Source organism: Cryptomeria japonica, chromosome 8 (genome assembly GCF_030272615.1).
Source record: "Cryptomeria japonica chromosome 8, Sugi_1.0, whole genome shotgun sequence".
Taxonomy (NCBI): Eukaryota; Viridiplantae; Streptophyta; class Pinopsida; order Cupressales; family Cupressaceae; genus Cryptomeria; species Cryptomeria japonica.
In genome coordinates this window covers 380,944,941-380,968,244 of record NC_081412.1, presented here as the reverse complement: position 1 = coordinate 380,968,244, position 23,304 = coordinate 380,944,941, and positions in this window count along the sequence as shown.

Below are 23,304 nucleotides of genomic sequence, written 5' to 3'. Positions count from 1 at the left end.
ACTTTCCCACCAAAACTACCTAGTCGTTGCTTTTTCAAATATTCAAATTTGTCAACTTTGTAAAAGTGACATTATTGGATTGAAACCTACTAACCATTGACTATTATTGACTCTAAATAACCTATTAAACTTTCTTAAGACTTAAAAAAATTCTTTTTGACCCTAATACATCTTTTTGGTCCTAGGGTCCTTATCAAGACCCTTAGGACATTTGAACATTAAATTTGTCAAAATCATTGCAAAATGTCATTATTGGTTTCAACTTATCCCATTTTACTTGTTTGTCTTCATATGCTTCATTCCAAATCTTTGATGTCTTCAAGTGTTCTTTGGTGCTCCTACACCAGCCTCTCCAAAGTATGTTGTTCTATCCAGATCTACAACAAATCTTGTCTTGTGATCACCTTGTGGAAACCCTTCTCTAACACCAAGGAATTATGCAATAGCTTCATCATTCTCAAACCAATCTAGAGTTATTTTTCCCTCTCATCCCCAATCAATAAAATGTAAGTGTACAAGGGGTAATTCATTGCTCCCTTATTTTGTAATAGATTCTAATAACATGCATACCTGGTTATTTGAGTGACCTGGTATAGTTTCATCATCTATAGGCTATTTTTGATACACTATCATGTCAATTGTTTGTGGGTCAGAATCATGATCAGATAGGAATTCATAGTCCTGAGAATTTGTCTCACTTTCTATGTATGTTTCAGCTTCTGAGGTTATGTCACTTATCTCCTCTTGCTCTTGCATCTAATTTTGTTGTAGATTTGCGGGCCTCCTTTGTATGGGGGTCGCCCTTCTTAAACCTGTAATAAGTCATTGTAGTCTTTCTTCTTCAAATTCATTGGGTGGAGCTTGATTTTTTTCCCTTGGCAAAATTATTGACAACAACCAAGGATTAGGCTCATTTACTCGTGCTAAGCCTATATTTGTTACCATATTTTCTTGTGTGGATTTTTCAGATACTGTATTGCTGGGTGAATTAGTGCTAGGTTCTTGTAGAAATTGTCTCATATTGATTCTGTACTAGGCGATGTTGGTACTTTCTTGCTTGTCTAAGATGAAGAGGGAAATACTCGTGTTGACAACTTACTTTGAGATATGTACTCTGACGGTAGCCTTGGTCTATTTAGTATATCTAGTGTATGTTGTCTTGCTTATGTTATATTTGTGTGTGTGAAAAGTGGAATAAGGATTTGTATCTACAAGACACAACACTTCAATTAAGTCATTACATGTATGGTTAGACAGATATAAGCATGAATAATAAAACCATAACAAATCGACCAATTGCCTTCTAAAATATACGAGTATAAGATTGCTCTCAGATTTGTATAAGCAATACCAGTGACTAGACTACACCAAGATGAAGGATTTAATCTATATGAGCATGATATTAAGCTAAATGGATGCAATATGGATTCAAGCAATAATGAGTAACCTAAAATGTGCAAATAATCTAAAAAAGCACAATATATTCAATGACTTAAGAGCAAAGTCAGTATGATAATAATCTCCAAGCATGTTCTCAAAAATCTTTGGGGTGTTTGGAATGAGAGTTGAAGGCTGAATTTATAGAGAATTCACAAGAGGGATGATAAAAAAGCTCAATTTAGGATTAATTAAAATAATTAAGAAATCAGGTTCAGTTAACCTTGAGATAGATTCCAATTATAGTTTAATTGAAATGCATTCAAATAAGAAGTTCAAGTTGCATTGGAAATAAGATTTAATTAATTCCATGCTTTTGTGATAAAAATAGATAATTCTTTGATTTATTCAAGAAAAGAGTCTTTTCAATGCAACTGAACTTCTTTTTCTGAAAAGCTTTGAGTTCCAATTTTAGAGAATAATCAATAATTCAATTAAATTGCTTTTTCGATTTCAGATTCTAAATTTAGAAGAAGAAATAATATCTCAATTTTGATTTCTCTCTCAATCCAATTCTTTTATTTAATTTTCAATTTAACTCTTGCTTTGTAATTAATTCCTCTTTTGTAATAAATTAATTCCTTTTTTGCATGATTAAATGGCAAATTATTAATTAATTAATTAAATATGCTAAGATATTTAATAAATTAAAATAGAATAATTGATCAAAATGGTTTTCTTGGAATGATTCAATTAATTAAATAAATATCTAATTAATATTGAGTAATTGATTTGCCATGTGACATTTAATGATTGGAGAATTAATAATGTGCTCAAGATTGATTTAATTGCCTTTGGTTAGGACATTGGTGATGTTGTCGAGATTAGGGGCCCGTGGTTTAGATTACCATTTTTAGGGTATTACATTTTCCCCTCTTTGAATTAATGTGTGAGCAGCCTATTGCTTCAAAGAATAGTTGATATCTAGGAGATACCAGTTCTGAACTTGATTGATCATGAACCGGATAAAGAGCAAGATGCTTAGCTTGATTTGAAGTGATGAAGCTAAATAAAGTCTGATTAAAATGATACCAATATTGAACTTGATTAAACTAAGGAACGATAGAGAGAAAAGACACCAAACTTGAACTTGATTTATCAAGAAGTAGATCTTACTGATCTAGAACTTGATTGAACTAGACATAGTGAGCGAAGATAAAATCAATCTTGAACTTGATGGATCAAGACACGATGAGTGAAGACAAACTATCCATCTTGATTCAATCCGATGAAACTAAACACCTGCTTAGATTGAGTGTTTGATCAAAGATACTCTTTAAAACTTTTGATTGAGTTTAAATGAATAATCAGCTTGATGAAAAGTAATGAAACTGATTAACATTAAGAGATTGATTCAGAAGAAGACAAATATTAGCTTGATATGAAGCAATAAAACTGATATGTCCCTAGCAATTGATTTGATTCAGATGATCCAGAGATCTCAACTTGATATGAAGCGATGAAGATGAGATGCCCCTTAGCGATAGGAATTTGAATTTCTTTAGTTGAAAAGATTTTTTCTTGACTTTCGATGAAGATTTGAAAATTTTCTCGACTTCGAAGATGTGAGGTCATAAGGTCACGAGTATGCCCCCTCGAGAGCGAAATCGAAAGATGGAGAGGGTACATTATTATAGTCAATTGTGAGTGATGATAAGTAATTTGAGCACAAAGAATAATTCTGAGGAATATTTAAAAATTTGGCATTGAAGTTGAGTGTAAAGTTGATTTGTAGAATAAAATTTGAGATTCAGCATTGATTGATGAGAAATTGAGCTCAATTTGAAGAAAGAATGAGGTTTTGATGAAAAGTGCTAAGTGGTCCAAATTGTGTGAAATTGACTAGGAGAATGATCTCAAATTTCTATTTCAATCCTGAAAATGGAATCAGAATGGGTGAATTAGCTAAGGGTACAATTTTCATATCCATTGGAGCAAGTTGAAAAATTAGGGTTTCAGCTATATAAGGGGTAAAAGTGTCATTTTCAATTCATTTTAACCCTCCAAGTTTGAAAATTCAAAAAGCCTTATGTGAAGAAAAATGGTGGTCCCCACTCGTGAGCATCGATTCAAGCACTAGAGATGATATAATCGACCTCAGAACTATGCGCCGGTGGTAAGTGATCTATCTTAAGCCTTTTATTCATTTCATTTTTTTGTTGATTTTTCAATTTTTTGCATGTTTCAAGTCAGGTTTTCACATTTTGTCATGCGAGATAGGATCTTGTCTCGTACGACAAACTGTTAAAGTTTGTTTTGTCATTTAGAGTCATTAGTTTTGTCATTTGGGACCCACCCTTCTATCGTACGACAACATTCATAAGAAACCATTTTGTCATCTGAAGTCCATTCTTATGTCCTATGGGAGTCTTTTATCATACGAGACACAATCTTGACTCGTACGAGTTTTTGCCCTTCTATGTTTTGTTGTTTGGAAAACAGTGAGCATTTTTTAAGGTCCAAACTTGATATTTTGGTTTTGCAATTGATGTAGTTGAATTTGCGTGATGTTTTACTTCTCTTGTAGGCTTATTTGGAATGTGTTAGGTCCCGGGGACAACTGAGAGGGGGGGGGTGAATCAGTTGTCTTATAATATTAAACCTAAAACAACTTAATCAATTTACTACTTAATACCAGTGAAATAGTCTGTGATATTGGTGAAACAAATTAACTAATAAATGCAATACCGGTAAAGATTATTGCATGAAACAAAAAGACAAAGTCATCCACAACACATAACACCAATATTTGTATGTGGAAGCCTTGTAAGGGGAAAAACCATAGTGGGAAACCTTACCCACAATCAGATGATACTACTGCAGATAGTAAGTGTACATGAATGGGGTCTGCACATGCAGAAAGGCCAAGTGCCTAGAGCTCACTGCTTAAACACAAATGGGAAGTCTCACTGACTTACAATTGGATGGTTAAATCCAATAAGAATGTACTGCACAAAATAGCATCTTCATATGTTGGATTTAGTACTGGTGTAATGCGGATATGCTTTCATAAAACCCTAGCTTCACCTTCAAATGATGTCTTCATGTATAGCTCTGCTTAAACTCACATATACCTTCACACACAACCTTCTTCGCATTCCACATTCGATCTTGCATTTAAGATCTTACATTTATATCATAACCTAAGACCAATTATAGTAGGTCGGCTCTACAAGATATTACAATAAAATCATTTTACAAACAATGCAATATCTGATGCAATAACCAATTGAACATGTTGTCTTAATGCATTTACAACTTTAATTAATCATCTCCATAGTGTGCCATGCTGATCTAGAAAAGATAAACCTACCGGTGTAACCCTAGATAACCCTGGACCTATTTACCAGTAAAAGCAAATATGCAAATATGAATATGTTGATAAACAACTTTCCAAGATGCAATGTCCAAACAATTTCTTTGACATTACCAAGTATTTTTCAATGCTATTCCAGGTGCCGATGATCACTGTATCCTACCGGTGTACCATATACTGGTGACTGTGCATTAGTCACTTGCTTGCTAGTGAATGTTGCTAGATCTCCAAAGTGCCAAAGTTGATAAGTGTTTAGTAGGTGTTGACATCAATGAAAAAACCATACCAAAATACCAACATGTTTTCTTATGCTTCATTGTTTGATTTTTGTAGGTTCGGTTGCCTCATGTTCTCTACAAGTGTGTTTATCCACCTATGATGAACTTAGTTCAGTAGCTTTCAGAGGTTGAGCAGGCACATATTGATTTGTGTTGTTTGATGCACCTTCTTAGATTACCAGATATCTGTATGAATCACGGTATGCTCACAACATTAGTTGAGAGATTTCATTCAGAGCATAATACCTTTCATTTTCCAGTTGGGGAGATGACCATCACTCCCAAGCATAATATCCCTTTTGTTGGGGATAAGGTGGATTATGATGCATCACACCTACCTAGATTACAGGTCGTTAGACATGTATTCAGGGATCTTGATATCCTGACACATTCCATTAGTTGGGACATCATGATGAGCAGGTACAGTGAGGAGTTTCCTTTGGCTTGTGTCCTAGCAGGGTTTATCAGTTGTTTTATGATACCGAATAGGTGATAGTAGGGATTCCAATGTGGATGGGGCAGGATGCTAGAGAGGTTGATTGAGACACCTCAGAGACTTGGTTGAGGTTCTTGCATATTAGCCCACATGTATTGTGAGATGCATGATATTGTTTATAGGGAGGGCAAGAGCATGGCTGCAGGTGTCTTGATTTTACAAGTATGGGCTTGGGAGCACCTCCCAGTATGTAGGTTGATTGTAAATGATAGCAGAGAGCCTAGTTAGATGATTGTATATAGGTATTCAAGATATGTCACTCAGCCCCATCTGGGCAAGACTGATTTTTGGCGATGGCAGTTAGATGATTTGATAACCATTATTTGGAGACCTTACAGGGGCTTAGAGCCATGGGATGACTGGAGGATCGTACACAGGGATCTATTCTTGGCATTTTTTATGATTGATGATGTGATTTTCATTGATGGACACACACTTTCTTTGAGATCACTTTTTGTATGTATGAGCTAAGCTCAATCGGTATTTGTTCCAACCGGTATCATGTATTATAGTCTTTAGACTATCGGTGTTTTGCAAAAAAGAGTTTACCAGTCTCAAGTTGTATGGAGACCCAAAGTGGTATGAAGACCCCAAGTGGTTTGAGGATCTCAAGCGGTACAAAGGATCAAAGTGGCACAACAAATATTTCCTAGTCTTCATTTTTGTCAAATGGGCAACCGGTATTTTGCTTAAACTGATATTTTGTTTGAACCAGTAATACTCTGTGATGAGTTACCATCCACCAATTGTTTGACGGTGCTGACACTTTGGTGGTGCATTTGTGTCATGTTACCAAAAGTGTCCAGATGCATTGAACCTAGGAAATTGTATTGTAATCCTATTGGACCGACATGAAATCAGATTCCTTTTTAAGGACATCATGTCTAGGGCTTCAGGTTGTTGCTTGGATTTAAGGTGGTTGATGATTTATTGAAAGTGTGATCATAGAAGAGAAGTTGAGGTCTGTGAGAGAAGGCAGAGTGTGAATGTGTTGAAGACTAAAGTAATGCTAGAATGCATTAAGAACAAGCTATGAAGGATCTAACCAACCAATCTATGCTATTTGTTAGATCACTCACTTGTTGATTACTCACATCTTCGACAAGTCTGAAGCCCTTAACCAGGTAGGCCCAAAAATCCTTTTGTAAATCCTATAACAAGGTGGTTCACATCTATGGATCTAAAATCCTCTAGCAAGGTAGTCTTTAATCGGACTTATCTCCTAACAAAGATTGAGATTCCTAACAGGATCTATTCTAGTAAAGAACATTGTATGACCTTAACCGGTCTAAGCTTAACCGGTCTGGTTCCTATTCTGCAGATAGTTACTTGTGAGTTTCATCTCACCGTGGTTTTTCCCATTTGGGTTTCCATGTCAAAATATCTTGTGTTATGGTGATTGTGCTTCTGTGGGTGAATGCATTATTTTCTATTTGGTTTACGTGTGTGTTAACTAGTTTGTTTGTCAAACTATTTTACCGGTTTACTGTTAGACTGTTGAAGTGTTTAAGTACAACAATTTTTGGTATACTAATTCACCCCCCCTCTTAGTATTCATCAATTGGTATCAGAGCCAACCTTTCTATAAGTTTAACCACTTGGAAAGAGATATGGGGGAATACACTATGAGAGAACTTACTCATCAGCTCACTCAGTCTGAGCAAGCCTATGATGAACTTATGGTCAAATATAAGGCCTCTCAAGCAAAAAGGAGAGAACATGCTAAAAAACTGATGGGGCTAACTGAAAATAGTTCCTCTGATGAAGCGAACATGGAATCCCTAATTCAAGAAGTAGAAAAGTTGAATGAATCCAATTCCAACCTAAGAAAGGAGTTGGAAGGACTGACTATCTGAATGTGTCAAGAGCTTGAGAACCAAAGGAAAGTTGAAGATCGTGTAAAAGATAGAGATCATGAGATCTCCAAGTTAAAATAAGAAATCAGTGCCCTAACTGCTCAACTCCATGCGAGCATAGTGAAAAAGGAAGACATGCAAGGAGAACTGAACATATCCATCTCTGAGAATGCAAACTTGATGGAAACAAATGTTGCTATCTCCAAAGAACTCTCTGAGTCAAAGGAAATACTTGCTAAGTTCAAGAAGAGTATTGTTAAGCTAGAGCAAAAGCTTGAATCGGCCAAACCTATCAGGAATACTGATGGACTTGGTTACTCCAGTCATGAGGAAGGTGAGACCTCTAGTGCAAATGTTGAAGCATCGAAGAAGCAACCGGCATTCAAAGGTAAAGGTAAGCAAAAGTTCAAACCTATTTTCTTTAACTGTCTTAAAGAAGGACATACTGCTAATGTGTGTAGGAGAAAAGCCTACAATACTTACTTTATAAACAATGTACCTAGATCCAATAAGTTCAATGGTAATTGTTATGCATGCAACAAGTTTGGGCATAGAGCATCTAAATGCAGGTTTGTTATGAAAAACACTAGAAGATATCCTCAGAGGACTCAAGGAGTTGGTCCGGAACCTTTTGTGAACTGGAATCCCAACTGGTTTAATACCTATAATCATCAGTCAGGTAGTGGTGGCTATCAAGTAGCAACCAAATGGAGAGAAAACTATTTGATTTGTCATTGTCATGGTCACACTATTGCAACATGTAGGAGGAATAATGGTAACATGAATAATGGACCATGGCGAGAACCTGGAAAGGTCTGCTATCATTGCAACAAACTGGGTCACATTGCTAGATTCTGTAGAACAAGAAAGAACATATCGGATGACATACTGATCACTCTGGAAGGAAAGATTGATGTTGAAACTATTCAAGAAGGTATGAAGAAGTTATTCAAGAAGAATCGGTTTCTGCACCTAGTGTGGAAATTTCAGAAGTGGCAAACTAAGCTACAAAAATCTTAGGGGGAGCAAATGGTGAAATGTTTAAAACCCCCAGTTTACACCGGTAAAAGACCTTAACTGGTATGTGATACCTGTCAGTCGGCAGAAGATCGGAAATGGTAAAAGGCAAATTAGGGTTTACGCCCTAATAGTGGAGCATTTATTATGGTAGGTGGAGAACCTATTTAAAAGGAATTTTCAAATCATTTCTCACTTATCATTTTTTGAGAGAAGAAGTTTTCAAGTGCAAAGTGAAGAAAAGATATTTGCATTGCGATTCAAAGAATTTATTAAAAATTTCATGAAGAATCTGAAGAAAACATCTGTTGGAGAAGTGTAGAATACAAAGCAGTATTTCTGCAACTGAAGGAGTGGTGGCAAAGTTCAAGTTGTGAAGCCCTAAATCTTGATTTACAAAGGTATTTTTCAAAATTCTCTATTTATCATGGCTTCCGCACCACCTGCTAGTTCTAGTGCACCTGTCGAGTCAGTAGATTTTATTCAGAGGAAGGCAAAATACAATGCCCTATCACAAATACTCGTTGGTGTTATAGTGGAAGAAGGCATTTTCGATTACATAGACTGTAAAATTAAAGACCTAGGGTCTCTTGTAATCCATTCCTAGTTGAGTTTCTTCTGTGAGAAGGATAAGAAGATTAAACCGGAATTTAGCATTCTGAAAAAGAAGAAACTCCACAATGCAGTCTATTTTCTTGAAGAATTTTTAGATGATCACATTCGTATCATTCTGAGTAGAGTGCATGGTGATAAAATATACTTAGAGTGGATGCATGACATCACACCAAAAGCAATTCATGTTGTCACTGGTTTTCTATAACATAGGGGAAGTGCCAGCCCTAAGGAAGGTCGACAAGACTGAAATGTCCAAGCTCACCGGTTCAATGAGCGACTCACGTGGAATGACCATCAACTCAATCAAGTATGATTTGGTCAAGTATGCTTGCATGGTGATAGGTTACTAGACATTCTCTGCTAGCAGAATTAATTATGTCTCTATTGCAGTGGTAAATGCCACTTAAAGGATGATCAAGGAAGATGCATCATTTGATCTGTGCACTTGTATGCAAAGACAACTTCTGTTGAATCTTAACTTAATCAAATAGGACAATGCACTGAGATTTAAGTTCGGACAACTACTGGTTGGGTTGTTCTTTTACTTCCAAGGCTACTTTCCAGGAGTAGGTGATATTTAGTGGTCTACTGACCAACCGGTGACTAAGCAAATCAAGGAAAGTCTACAAGCAGTTGGAACCAGCTATCTGGAAGTACTGAACAAATACTTTGATGAGTTTAGATGCAAAATGAACCAAAGGGTAAGAATATCTGGTGATATAGTCAAAAAGTATGAGGAAGACATCTGCTTCACCATCAAAGTGGATGAATGCATAATGGAGGCAGTTGAGCCTAGACAGGAAGAAGTGGAGCCTATGGGCTATGAGGTAATGTATGATATGCTAGATGGGTATGCTTCTACCCTAATCACCTCACCCCTTGATCCTAAGGCAAAGAGAACCGGCACCTATTTGGAAAGGGTTACACTAGTTGTAGAACCTTCAGTAAAGAAAGGAAAGGTAGTGCCTTCAGCATCGGCACCGATTACTCCTGCAAATCCCAAAGTGACCAAGCGGTCACCAGTAAAGAAGAAATCAGAAGCAGCACCTGCCAAAGTATTTGAGAGGAAGCGGAAGACAAAAAGCAATACACTAGACTCAAAAGAAATGATTTTAGAAGAATTGCCTAAGAAGACTAGGCAAATGAGGAAAAAGACAAAGAATGAACCGGCAACATCTGCACCAGTAAATATTGATATTTCTTCTTACAAACCTTTGACACATTGTCAAAGAACTATAAAGAATATTAGGAGAAAATTGTTGAATGATTTAATTGATTGTTTTGATGACTTCAATGATGATGAAAAGGAAGAAGTTGAACAAGAAATCATTAAGTATTTATGTGTTAATGATCAGTCACCTTCAAAAATTAGATCTGAGACACCAGATTCTTTGTATAATTCTTTAGACAACAAATCACGCATTGCCATAGAGAAGGAACAAGAAATAAGGGAGAAAGTATTTGCCTAATACTTTCCTGGCCTATCCAATTCTGAGCTATTTGAAGTCATTAACCAAAACAAAGGACTCTTCTTCACTAGAAGAAGAAGACTCTGGTTATTAGAAGGGAGAATTGATGATGTTGAAAAAGACACTCATCTTCATATGATGACTATTGTACATACTCATGAAGTGCTTCAAGCCAACAAGAAGGCTGAGCAAGAACCGGAAATAACAAAATTGGATGAAGTATATGATAGTGAAGGGGAACTGGTCACTGAACAAATGGAACCCATTGATGTTGATGCCTTAGATGGTGAAAAAGTTACTCAAGGTACACCATCAAAAGGAACAGGATAGGAGAAGCAAGCAGAAGAAGAAAAGAAGCAATAGGAAGAAGAAAAGAAGAAACAGGTAGATGAAGAGGAAAAGAGAAAAGAGGAGGAAAAGAGGAAAGAGGAAGAGGAAAAGAGAAAATAGGAGGAAAAGAGGAAAGAGGAAGAGGATAAGAGAAAAGAGGAGGAAAGGAGGAAAGATGAAGAGGATAAGAGAAAAGAGGAGGAAAAGAGGAAAGAGGAAGAGGATAAAAGAAAACAAGAGGAAGAGAAGAAGAAGAAGGAAGAGGAAAAGAAAGAAGAGGAGAAGTGGAAAGAGGAAGAGAAGAAACAAGAAGAGGAGAAGAGGAAGAAGGAAGAGGAGAAGAAGAAGGATGAAGAAGAGAAGAAGAGGAAAGATGAAGAGAAGAGAAAAGAAGAAGAGAAAAGAAAGAAAGAAGAAGAGGAGTAGAGGAAGGCTCAAAAAGATAATCAAAAAGCCAAGGACAAGGAAGCAATGGCAAAGAGCACATAGGTAGAGACCCCAATGGCAACCAATAGTCAGGCTAAACCAACTGGCATTGCTAGTCCCATTGACCTCCAATATGCAAATGAAATAGAGTTGCTCCAAAGCATTAAGGTTGCTCAAGAATGCCTGGAAGTGATAAGGAGGAAAAAGGAGCAAGATGTGATCCAAGCTGTGGTGGACACTCTTACCGGTTTGATACCCGGTATGAACCTTCCCAATACCGATTCCTCACTTGCACAATTGAATCTCCTATGCATAGTTGTAGAAGACTGGGTGCAAAGCCTAGAATAGGTTGCAGAAAAAAATGCCAAGAAGGAACATCAAAAGGCTTTGGACATTGCCTTGGTGAGAAAGTTAACAGAGCTCTACTCTAATCTTCAAAAAGCACAAAAGGACATTAGAGATGCAATGGATGAGGGAAATCTACTAATCAGCAAGATTTGTCAACCTCATTTATTCTATGATTATGTTCTCACTCAAAAGGACAAACTGCAAACCGATATGCAGTCATTTATCAACACCTTCAAGATGCCATATGACTCCTTCTCCACATATGGACAAACTACTCACCGGTTTCAACTTCAGTATGCAAGACTAGAGGCAGAGATAAGCAATCAAACACGTAATTTGCAAGAACTTCAACTAGTCTGTAATACCCCTACCCTAGTCGGCCTTGTAAAACCCATTTGACCTTGGTTAACTTCCTATGTGGCATTCTTGAATGATTGATTAACCGTGATGTAATGTAGATTAGATAATATAAATAACTGTGCATACCTATTATTGTGCTTTTGCATTGATGCTTGTGTAAATGTAATTGTTCCCTAATTCTTGTTATAAATCTTGAGCTAATGGCTTCATTGAATATGTACATATATGTATGTTTGTGTGACTCATGGTTGCAGGAGATTGCAGGTACTATATCACCTAGGTGTGGGGTTCATCTCCTTTAGGATTTGCAGGGTTGAGTATACCTCCTTCATCCTTAGAATTTGGATTAGGTGGTCATAAAACTCTCATCTTGCCTTAGCCATGATCAAGTGAGCATCGTGTGTGGTCTGTTGGGTTCCTTTTTCATTTGGGTTGAGTGTCGTGTGATTGGTGGGCTTTCTTGGTTTGTGTGCCTTGCGTGTGGTGAATGGAGTATTTTAATCTAAGTATTTAATTCAATTTAATGTGTTGATTTACGCATTAGTAATTGAGAAATTTAAAATAGATAGGTATCTTTTAGGTGATTAATCATTAATTAAAAAGATCGCTTTATTTATGTTGTAGCGAATTTAATTTAATGGTTAATTTTAAATAATGAATTTAATTAGTTTATGCGTTTAAAAAAATATATATATATTTAAAGTTATTTGAAATAAAATTAATTTAACCTCTTTTGCATTTTCGAAAAAGAAAGGTTAATTTTACTTAATTAAGAAAAACATATTTTATTAGAAAAGCAAGTTTAATTTATAAGTAAATTTGATACAGTGTGAAAGATTGATTTTGGGAATTAATTTAATTAAATATTTACCCTTGACAATATTGCAAAAATATAAATGTTGGCTTAATTAATATTGAGAAATTAAAATTTAATAAGAGAGAAGCATTTTAATTAGAAAATCAAGTTAAATTAATTAAATAGTTGACAAGAATTATTATCTCCTATTCTTTTTATGCCTACCTTTGGATCATAGCTCCATCGATCATTGTTTGGAACCTATGGTTAGAGAGAAATAATAGGATCTTCAAAAAATCATCCTCATCACTCTTTGATATCTTATTCAAGATAGAGGCTTCTATCTCGGAAGTGGTCTTGTCATATATTCATAAGAACTTAGATCATCTGACAACCTTCTCCCATTGGGATGGCATGATCACAAGGACATGGAAATCCCTATCTACTATTCCCTCTCATGGGTCAGTTTCAAAGGGTCTAGCTTTAAAAAATAAGAGAATTATGGCCACCTAGGTTCCTCCTCCTCCAGGGCATTATAAACTCCATTTTGATGGTGCTTCGAGGGGGAACCCGGGTATGGCAGGGGCTGGTATGGCCATTTTGGGTCATAATGCAGTATTAATAACTGCTCAATGTCATGCCCTTGGGTTTCATTCAAATAACTTTGTTGAATGTCAAGCCCTGTCACTTGGGATTGACATGGCTATTAACCTTGGGATCAAACATCTTTCCTTTCAGGGGGATTCAATGGTTGTTATCCAAAGTGTTCTTGTAAGGCCTTCCCCAAACCAAGCTTTGATTAACTTAGTTGACCATGTTTGACCTATTGATAAATGCTTTATAATTCAAGAGAATGGACTGTGTTAGACAAATAGATTGGTGAAAAAGGTAATTGAACCAAGTTATAGGGTTATTGCACCTTCTGGTGTACATTTTGATATGTTATGAATTTGAAATCCTAAAAGATCCATTGATTGGATAATCATGATTTAATGTATGTTAGCTATGTTTGGATGTAGAGCGTATATGATTTCATGATTTGATAACATTGATGAATGTTGATGCTTCATTTATATGCTTTATGATAAAGAACTCTATATGATTATAGAATAGGATAAATTGGAGAGGATGTATGTCATTATTGGATTGTAGGACTTTCTTATAATGATAGAATTAAGATGTATGCTTTATGCGCGGACCAAAATTATGAGAATTGTGATAGTTGCTTATGTGGATTTAATTGGATATGAGATATATTTAATTGTTCAAATGTAAATTGTATGTGAAGTGTTTGATGTGTATTCTGATTCATGTGTTTAATATTATATGAGGTTATTGGAAATTACTAATGTGTATTGGAGTGGCGCAGGAAAAGATATTCATGTGACCATGTAAATATTACAGAGAACCAAACCTAGACCTATGTATGTTCGTAAGCTAGGGTTTGTCTATTTGGAGAGACAACACCCTATTTGTGTTGTATTTTATTCGTAACAATATATGTTGCATGTGTGTTAAGTGTTATTTAGTTGATTTGTGTAAAATCCACAAGAGACAATTTCATGTATTAAATTTCAAAAGTGTTTTCTTTGTGTCACTTAACACATGTGTGGATTTAAGTTTGAATTTTTATTTTTGTCTCTTGGTGGGAAAGTGTTCAACTATAGTTTTTTCAAATAATGTAACGTGATGTCATAAATACCTTGGGTAAAGAATATTTGGGGTGGTCAACATATGTTTGACCCGAAAATAAACTTCAGAGGGGTTTAAAATGGGTTAAATGAACACCTAGGGGTAGTTTAATAGGGTTTCCTAAAGCCCATAAGGTATACCTAAGGGTTAGGGGTAATTTAAGGCAAGTTTCTACTCCTAAGTGACCTTGTAGACACCCTAAAAATTGACTTTTCTGAGTTGTGCGAAAATTGAAATTAGAAGATTGAACCTAGTTGTAAACTTTCCTTTTGGAATGAGAGTTCCCTTTCCCATTCTATCTTACCTTCCTCTTTAGTTCTTAGAAACTTGTGAGAACTCTCACAATGAGCTTCTTAAGCAAGAATTTGAAAATTTGAGGGTAATCACCCACTCTCCATTTTTGGAGACAAGAGAAATTTTGGAAGGAATAGAATAGATTTGGAATAGTGAAATTTGGCGAAGGGTAGAAGGAGAAGATCCGTGGAATTGGGCAGCTCATCCTCAACAATACTAACCTACCTTTGGGAAGATTTAGGTTGGTTACATTCTTCTTAAAATGACTTCTTGTTGCATGTGCTTGAAAATATGTTGGTGTAAGAAATCTATTTCCTTGTATGTCTTTTTGGGGGATTTCATTTGGTCTTTCGTATTATGTTTTGTATGTTTTTTTGGGAGTCTTCAAGACCTCCTACTCTTGGGAGAGAAGAGGATCTTGTGGGTGGTAGGAGTGACAGCCCTCAAGTGAGAAACTTTTGTTATGAGAGCGATCACAAGGGAATTTATGTGACCCTTGTTGCATGGCTTGTTTATGCATTGGGGGTCATAAGGAGGGAAATAAGGCATGAATGCCTTGGGGGGGCATAAGGAATAACGGGTTGATTATGTTATACTTGATGTATTTGGTTTGCCATGAGGTGGCTATTTTTGTTGCCATACTTGGAGTCTCCTCGAGGTACTTGGTCCACTACCACCCTTGAAAAGACATCACCAATGTGTGGTGCAGTGTAGCCCGGGTTTGGGAGTGTGCTTTGAGTTTGTGTGTATTATGTCTTCTGTGTTTGCATGTTTGTTACCTATCTAGGGTTTGGTTCTCCAAGCTCGGGGGTGGCTACCAGTTAGCCTAGGCTGGGAGGTGAGCACTCCATGGTTATATAGCTTTGATTTAAAATGTAGGTTGTCAAAAGAAATAGAAGGACAAGTAGAAGTGACTGGAAATGGTTATTGCAGAAAAATAATTGGATATGTATTTAGTATTTTCCACTTTTATTTGAAAGGTGAGACCTATTTGTAAAGTGACAAGAGTATCTTGGAGATAAGATTCAAATACTTGTAATAGTCATTTAAGTTATATTGCAGGAAAGAAAATGATTATTTCTAATTTTAGTTCCTAAAGTTTGAATTAAAAATTTGTATGGATAGGATGTTTTGAAAAGAAAGAAAATTGTAATTTCCCTTACGCATTGAAACAATTTATTTGAAAAGAAATAGAATTGATTTTGCATGCATAGGGTAGAATGGTAATAAAACATTTGATTTATACATGGACATATTAAATTTAGTTTAACTAAATCGGTTATCTAAACTATTTGCAGAAAATAAAATCAAAAAAATAGTATATCTATCTCTAATGTTAAAATTAATTAATAAAACATTTAATTATTGTTAATATTATTGAATGTGGTTATTTATATAGATTACAGAAGAATCAAATCTAAAGCTAAATGGACAATCTACTTTAAATAATACCTTATTATATAGTTGTTGTACCAATTTATTTATTTCTGCCAGATAAATAACGGAAGAAGGCAAATCTAAAAATGAGTATGAACACTTCTAAGTTATATTTTAATATTTCCTAGTCTAAAAATAGTTGTTGTATAAACTAAATTAATCTTGACATTTTACATGTTAGTAGAAATCAACATCTAGATTTAAATGGACCATTCCTTTAAAAAAAAAAATACATGGTAATAAATCAGATTATTATAATCATGCTATAAAAAAATTCAAGAGTGAGTATATCTGCAAAATATACATACATATATATATAATTAAATATATATATAAGAGAGAAAATAAATTTTATATAAAAAAAAATTAAAAAAAAAATATATATGTATTGCATGGGGAACGACACGGCTCGGGGATCACCGCCTCTGTGGTCAACACAGTGAGCGGCGCCTGGAAATGCCGACACTATGGTTTCCATAGTGAGCGGCCCCGAAAATGCCGACACTATGGTTTCCATAGTGAGCGACGCCCGAAAACGCCGACACTATGGTTCCCATAGTGAGCGGTGCCCGAGTACGCCACCACTGTGGTTTCCACAGTGAGCGGCACCTAGGTACATCCTCCGCCGCCCCGTCAAACCCTTCGGCCTCCATGAAACCTGTTCGGCCTCCTTCACTCCTGCACCCAAAAAAAATAATAATAATAAATAAAGGCTTAAGGATTTTTATGTTAGCTTTAGGGTTATTTTATAAGCATAAAGAATTCAGGGTTTCAATAATATTAATACTTTAGTTAAGTTATGGGGTAGGTATATTTTAGAAAATGAATATTTTTTTTATATATATGTGGAAAATTTGGAGTTAAAATGTGATAGTAGATATAGTCTTTAAGGTAAATGTTTATGTTAAACCTTCATATTTTATCAAGGTTAAATAAACATTTTAATTCAATGAATAGGGCAAATTTTAGTTTGAATCTTTTTATAACTTATATATGTTTTTTTTTTAAATCAAATGAGCATATTTTAAAAAGATGTGTAAATCCTAATTATTCTTGGAGTTTTAATCTTAAGAGGAATGTTAATGAATTCGGTAAGTCAATCTTGGGTTATCATAAGGTAATTTGGAATTTAAGGGAAAATCTAATGAACTTTTTTTTACAACATTATAATTACCATATTTGAGTAAATATATTTTGAAAGTTTAATCGGTTGAATTGAAAGCAAGAGGTAATGTCGTTAATGAATATGAAATACTTAATAGTTGATGTTGGAAAAAAAAAAAAAATACATAACAACTTGAATTTAAATTTTATAATTAGGTTTTGGAGATCTAAATGGTTTTTAATAAATAAATGGAATAATTTAATATAGTTAAAAAAAAAAAAATTAATTTAAAGGGATATTGTAGGGGCGTAAAATATTTTCTCTGAAATAAAATAAACGGACCACGCCTTGTGAACCTTGTTAACCTAAGTGGAGACTTTTAGCAGATAATTTAATTATCTTAATATTGTCTGGCCCTTTAAATTGTACCTGCTCGATTTGATGGTATTAATACCATGAATTAATAGTAGTGTCAAATTAATAGAAGCCACATTTAAAATAGGTAAATAAGATAGAAAGTAGTAACTGGATGGAGGGAACTTGTTGCTTAGTAAATGATTGTATTCGAACCAAGTAAATTATATAAATGTCTATTTAGTAGAAATGATTCTACTTAAGTACTAAGAAGCACTACTGAATTAAACGAGGCTTTTGAGTGAATTTAATATTACCCTTATAAAAATTATTCGTTCCGCTTGATAATAGTAGATATCGTAATCATTATGTTAGTTTATAATAACAATATAGAATTCGTTTGGAACAACTTGTTAAGATGTATCAACTCATTAAGTAATGGTTTCATGTAATTTAGTGTTTTAAAAAAAAAAAATTGTTGTGTTTCACCCAAAAGTTTGGGCATGACATTTTGGTATCAGAGCCCTAGGTTCATACACTGGTGAACATGGGATGCATTCATAACTTAGTTGAAAACAAACTGTGCTATGAAGTATAACACCTAGGTGGAAAACTTGTGAAAGTAACAAAGTGAAACATAAGTAAAAAAAATTCTATTAAATTAACAGATCAACAAATATCAATTCAAGGGGTTCCAAGGGTCACTAAAAGCCCTAAAATTTGAACTTATTAGTCATAAGGTTTATGGCATAATAAAACCCCAAAGGCTACAAAATATTCAACTATTTATTCATATGAAGTAATTTCAGTATTATTAACTGAATTTAGTTCTTTAGTACGTATGAGGTTACCATTCAATTTGAACCTAAACGCAATGATTTCCCTAGTCAAATCAATATGAGGAGTTAACTCTTCAGTAAAATACCTCAAATGGTAAACTAACAGGATGCCATCAATCGAGATATGTACTTGACATGGCAAGTCAAACAAGATAGTTAGACCTAAGATGAAGGCACCATAAACTAGATAAATAAGAATTGAGATAGTTCAAAATAAAATTTTGAGCTATGTGAAATTATGGTGGTTAAAAAGATCAAGGCCACCATTAGAGACAACAAGGAAGGAGAGTTAAGAGGTACTCTTGTGAATATTTGAAAGAAGCACTAACCTATTCAAATGACTAGGTACCTTAAGGAAGTGGTCATGATAAAATTCTTATTAAGAGCATTTGTTAGATAATGATTGTAGCAACATGGTGGAGCTAGAGTTGGATAATCCTACAGATAAGAACTAAACTGATGTATGACAATCCCCTTGATCAGAAACCCCTAGTAATACTATAGGTGAGCTAAATAAGGAGAAAGGAGGCATGAACTTCTTGGGTAAAAAACACGTATTTACAATAAACCCTAAGTTCATCTGTGGTTATATACTTGGGGAACAAGCAAGTAAAACCTCAGCTAGTTCCTTTATGAGAAGATAATCTTGAAGAAAGTAAATAATGGAAGAGAGAGTAGAGTTGATTTAGGAATCATACAAAAAAAAAGAAATCCCCATTGAAGTGCAAGGAGTGTAAAAGTATTAGAATCCTATAATCTAGAAATGTGTAACTAGATGTCGTTCAGAAACTAAGAAGGAAAGTGCAACCCAATCATGGTTAGTCGCTAGGTACAAGACAATATGTAGCACAATTTAACTACTAGGCACAATCAAAGAAGCTTTGCAAATTTTGGCACTCAAGTGTGAAAGTATGTGAAAACATTAAGTATGGATGAAGCAACATGCAGATGGAAATGGCTTATGGAGAGATAGTATAGCAGTAGTTTAATACCAAAGTTTTAATGAAAGATCAGTTGGCAGTATATAATCTTTTATGGGAACAATGATAAGGAGCCGAACTAGTTGGCTAGCTATGGGAGAACTTGGAAATTTTGGGAGTCATAAGACATTGGTAATTATTGGACATCCTTATGTTATACCGTAATTGGGTAACTGGATATTAGGATGGTAAGATGGTTGATTTAGATTGAAGAGATTGAAGGTTGTGATATGTCGAAGTTGGCTACTAAGTAAATATAAATAAGTAATATGGAATGAGATAACTTTCCTTTTACTAAATTTTAATTAAAAGGATGGGTGTTGATCACCTTTGAGTGCACACCCCCTTGGTTTTATAACTGCATAAGTGAAATAGGAGAGAATAAGTTCACTCTCCGAGTTGTTTGAATTATGTCCTGAAATGGTGGGTAGAAATTGTTGTCAACCATTATCAACCTTACTTGACAATAAATCCACCCCCAAATGGCTCTTAACCATAAGTGTTAGTAATTTAGCAACAAGCTCCTACCTAATGAAGGCAAGTGAATGTTAGAGGTGAAAATATAAGAAGCTAACATAAGGTGCTAAGAAAAAAAATGATGTCCCTAGTAAAATTATATGATTACATTATACAACCCTAAGTGGTTCTAAGTAAACAAGTGTCAAAATTGTACCGAACTATCAACCGAGTGCGTAAGACATGAAAGTGTCGATACTAGAACTACCACGTAACATTGAATCAAGGTTTAGCATAAGTAATAGAAGTCAAAGAAGAATAGACAGAGAATGGTAGAGTTAGTGCAATCACCTGTTAGATATAATTAAGGATGTTAATAACCCTAAATAGATAACAAATTATATCAGAAAGTGTTGCTGGTAATAGTAAGCACATGAAGGTTAAAATGGAACATGATCTATAAAACAAAAATGAATGTGATCTCGTGTATAAGAATGTATTTCATAAATCGATAAAGGATTTTAAAGAATCTAAAATCTCAAGAGTCTAATAATCACTTCCTAACACACTCAAGATGCGTGATCTTGGGTGATGTGTTGCGGTTACTCCCTATAGCATGGCTAGAATGGTCATCTTGTTTCGAGTTTGATTCAACATTAATTTTGATTTTCTTTGAAGAGTATATTGTGACACTGGGGCTAGAACTTTTTATTTATTTATTTTGTTTATGAAGAGAGGACCACTAAATTTACGTTTCTTTCTATAGGAACTATGGCACTTACCATGTTTCTAGTTTTAATATTTTTCAATTGCCGGCATTTTTCTTCTTTTTATTGGACTTGGTAGAAGTAACTTGTATTTTGATCTTGTAAAGTGTCAAAGTGGTTGTTCTGATGGTTGATATAACTAGCCCTAGTGATGTGATTTGTGTAAATATCTATCATGTTCGTTGAAACCACTGATAGTGTGTCAAGGGAGAATAATGCAAGGAGTGAAATTACGCACAAGAATTAACAAAGAATGTGTTTTATCAAATTAAGATAAAGGAAGGAATATCCTCCTAAATAAAATTAATTGCGAGTAATCTAAAAAAAAAAATTATAGCAATAGTGTAATCTAGACCTAATGAATTGTGAAAGTAATGATTGTCGACTGGTAAATTTGGCATGGGTATGGAGATGTTTGCATGGATGATATCTAAAATAAGTTTTAACAACTTCCATCACTCCCTTGGAATGGGATTGTAGTGTACCTTAATGTTTGGAAATGGCGAATAATGTTCCCTATAAAACATAAACCTTGGAGCCTGGAATTATAAAAACATTTTAATCCCTAGTGGTAGAAAACTACCCTATATAAGGGCAAAATTGAAGAACCTAAATTTGATTTTGACTTGCCACCTAAGAAAGTTGGAAGAAATTATGCACCTAAGACGATTTAGCAAATAGTGTATTAACACCCCAATGAGGTGCCTTGAATGTAGAATAAGTAGATTCATTGTGGGTAAGTGTGATGTCAATTTTCTTAAGTAACATGCAGGGATAAAAATACAATAGGATAAACATGCTTTTAAACAAATCCTTAAAAAAGTAGAACTCCTAGAAAATTCAATATGAGTAACCTTGATTGTGGGAGTTGATGTGTGTTATTGATATGATTTGGATGGCGAAATAATGTAAGTTGTTGAAAGATAGAACTGTGCAAACACATACCTGAGATCAAAGGGAAATGTAATAAAAATACTAAGAACTTAACCTTGTGAAGATAGTAAGTTAATTACAATAATAAGTTGATTTTGGTATTTCATCCTTCTAGTAGGTAAGGTAAGAGTTTGAGTAACTTATGGAAATGGAGGGAAATGTTATGTCCCTACTTCAAAATTCTACTCATGCGACTTCCAGGAGTAAGTCGAACTCTAGGGGAGGAGGATGTAAGGCCTTCCCCAAACCAAGCTTTGATTAACTTAGTTGACCATGTTTGACCTATTAATAAATGCTTTATAATTCAAGAGAATGGACTGTGTTAGACAAATAGATTGGTGAAAAAGGTAATTGAACCAAGTTATAGGGTTATTGCACCTTCTGGTGTACATTTTGATATGTTATGAATTTGAAATCCTAAAAGATCCATTGATTGGATAATCATGATTTAATGTATGTCAACTATGTCTAGATGTAGAACGTATATGATTTCATGATTTGATAACATTGATGAATGTTGATGCTTCATTTATATGCTTTATGATAAAGAACTCTATATGATTCTAGAATAGGATAAATTGGAGAGGATGTATGTCATTATTGGATTGCAGGACTTTATTATGATGATAGAATTAAGATGTATGTTTTATGCGTGGACAAAAATTATGAGAATTGTGATAGTTGCTTATGTGGATTTAATTGGATATGAGATATATTGAATTGTTCAAATGTAAATTGTATGCGAAGTGTTTGATGTGTATTCTGATTCATGTGTTTAATATTATACGAGGTTATTGGAAATTACTAATGTGTATTGGAGTGGCGCAGGAAAAGATAGTCATGTGACCATGGAAATATTACGGAGAACCAAACCTAGACCTATGTATGTTCGTAAGCTAGGGTTTGTCTATTTGGAGAGACAACACCCCGTTTGTGTTGTATTTTATTTGTAACAGTATATGTTGCATGTGTGTTAAGTGTTATTTAGTTGATTTGTGTAAAATCCACAAGAGACGATTTCATGTATTAAATTTCAAAAGTGTTTTCTTTATGTCACTTGACACATGTGTGGATTTAAGTTTGAATTTTTATTTTTGTCTCTTGGTGGGAAAGTGTTCAACTATAGTTTTTTCAAATAATGTAACGTGATGTCATAAATACCTTGGGTAAAGAATCTGTGGGGTGGTCAACATAGGTTTGACCCGAAAATAAACTTCAGAGGGGTTTAAAATGGGTTAAATGAACACCTAGGGGTAGTTTAATAGGGTTTCCTAAAGCCCATAAGGTATACCTAAGGGTTAGGGGTAATTTAAGGCAAGTTTCTACTCCTAAGTGACCTTTTAGACACCCTAAAAATTGGCTTTTTTGAGTTGTGCGAAAATTGAAATTAGAAGATTGAACCTAGTTGTAAACTTTCATTTTGGAATGAGAGTTCCCTTTCCCATTCTATCTTACCTTCCTCTTTAGTTTTTAGAAACTTGTGAGAACTCTCACGATGAGCTTCTTAAGAAAGAATTTGAAAATTTGAGGGTAATCACCCACTCTCCATTTTTGGAGACAAGAGAAATTTTGGAAGGAATAGAATAGATTTGGAATAGTGAATTTTGGCGAAGGGTAGAAGGAGAAGATCCGTGGAATTGGGCAGCTCATCCTCAACAATACTAACCTACATTTGGGCAGATTTAGGTTGGTTACATTCTTCT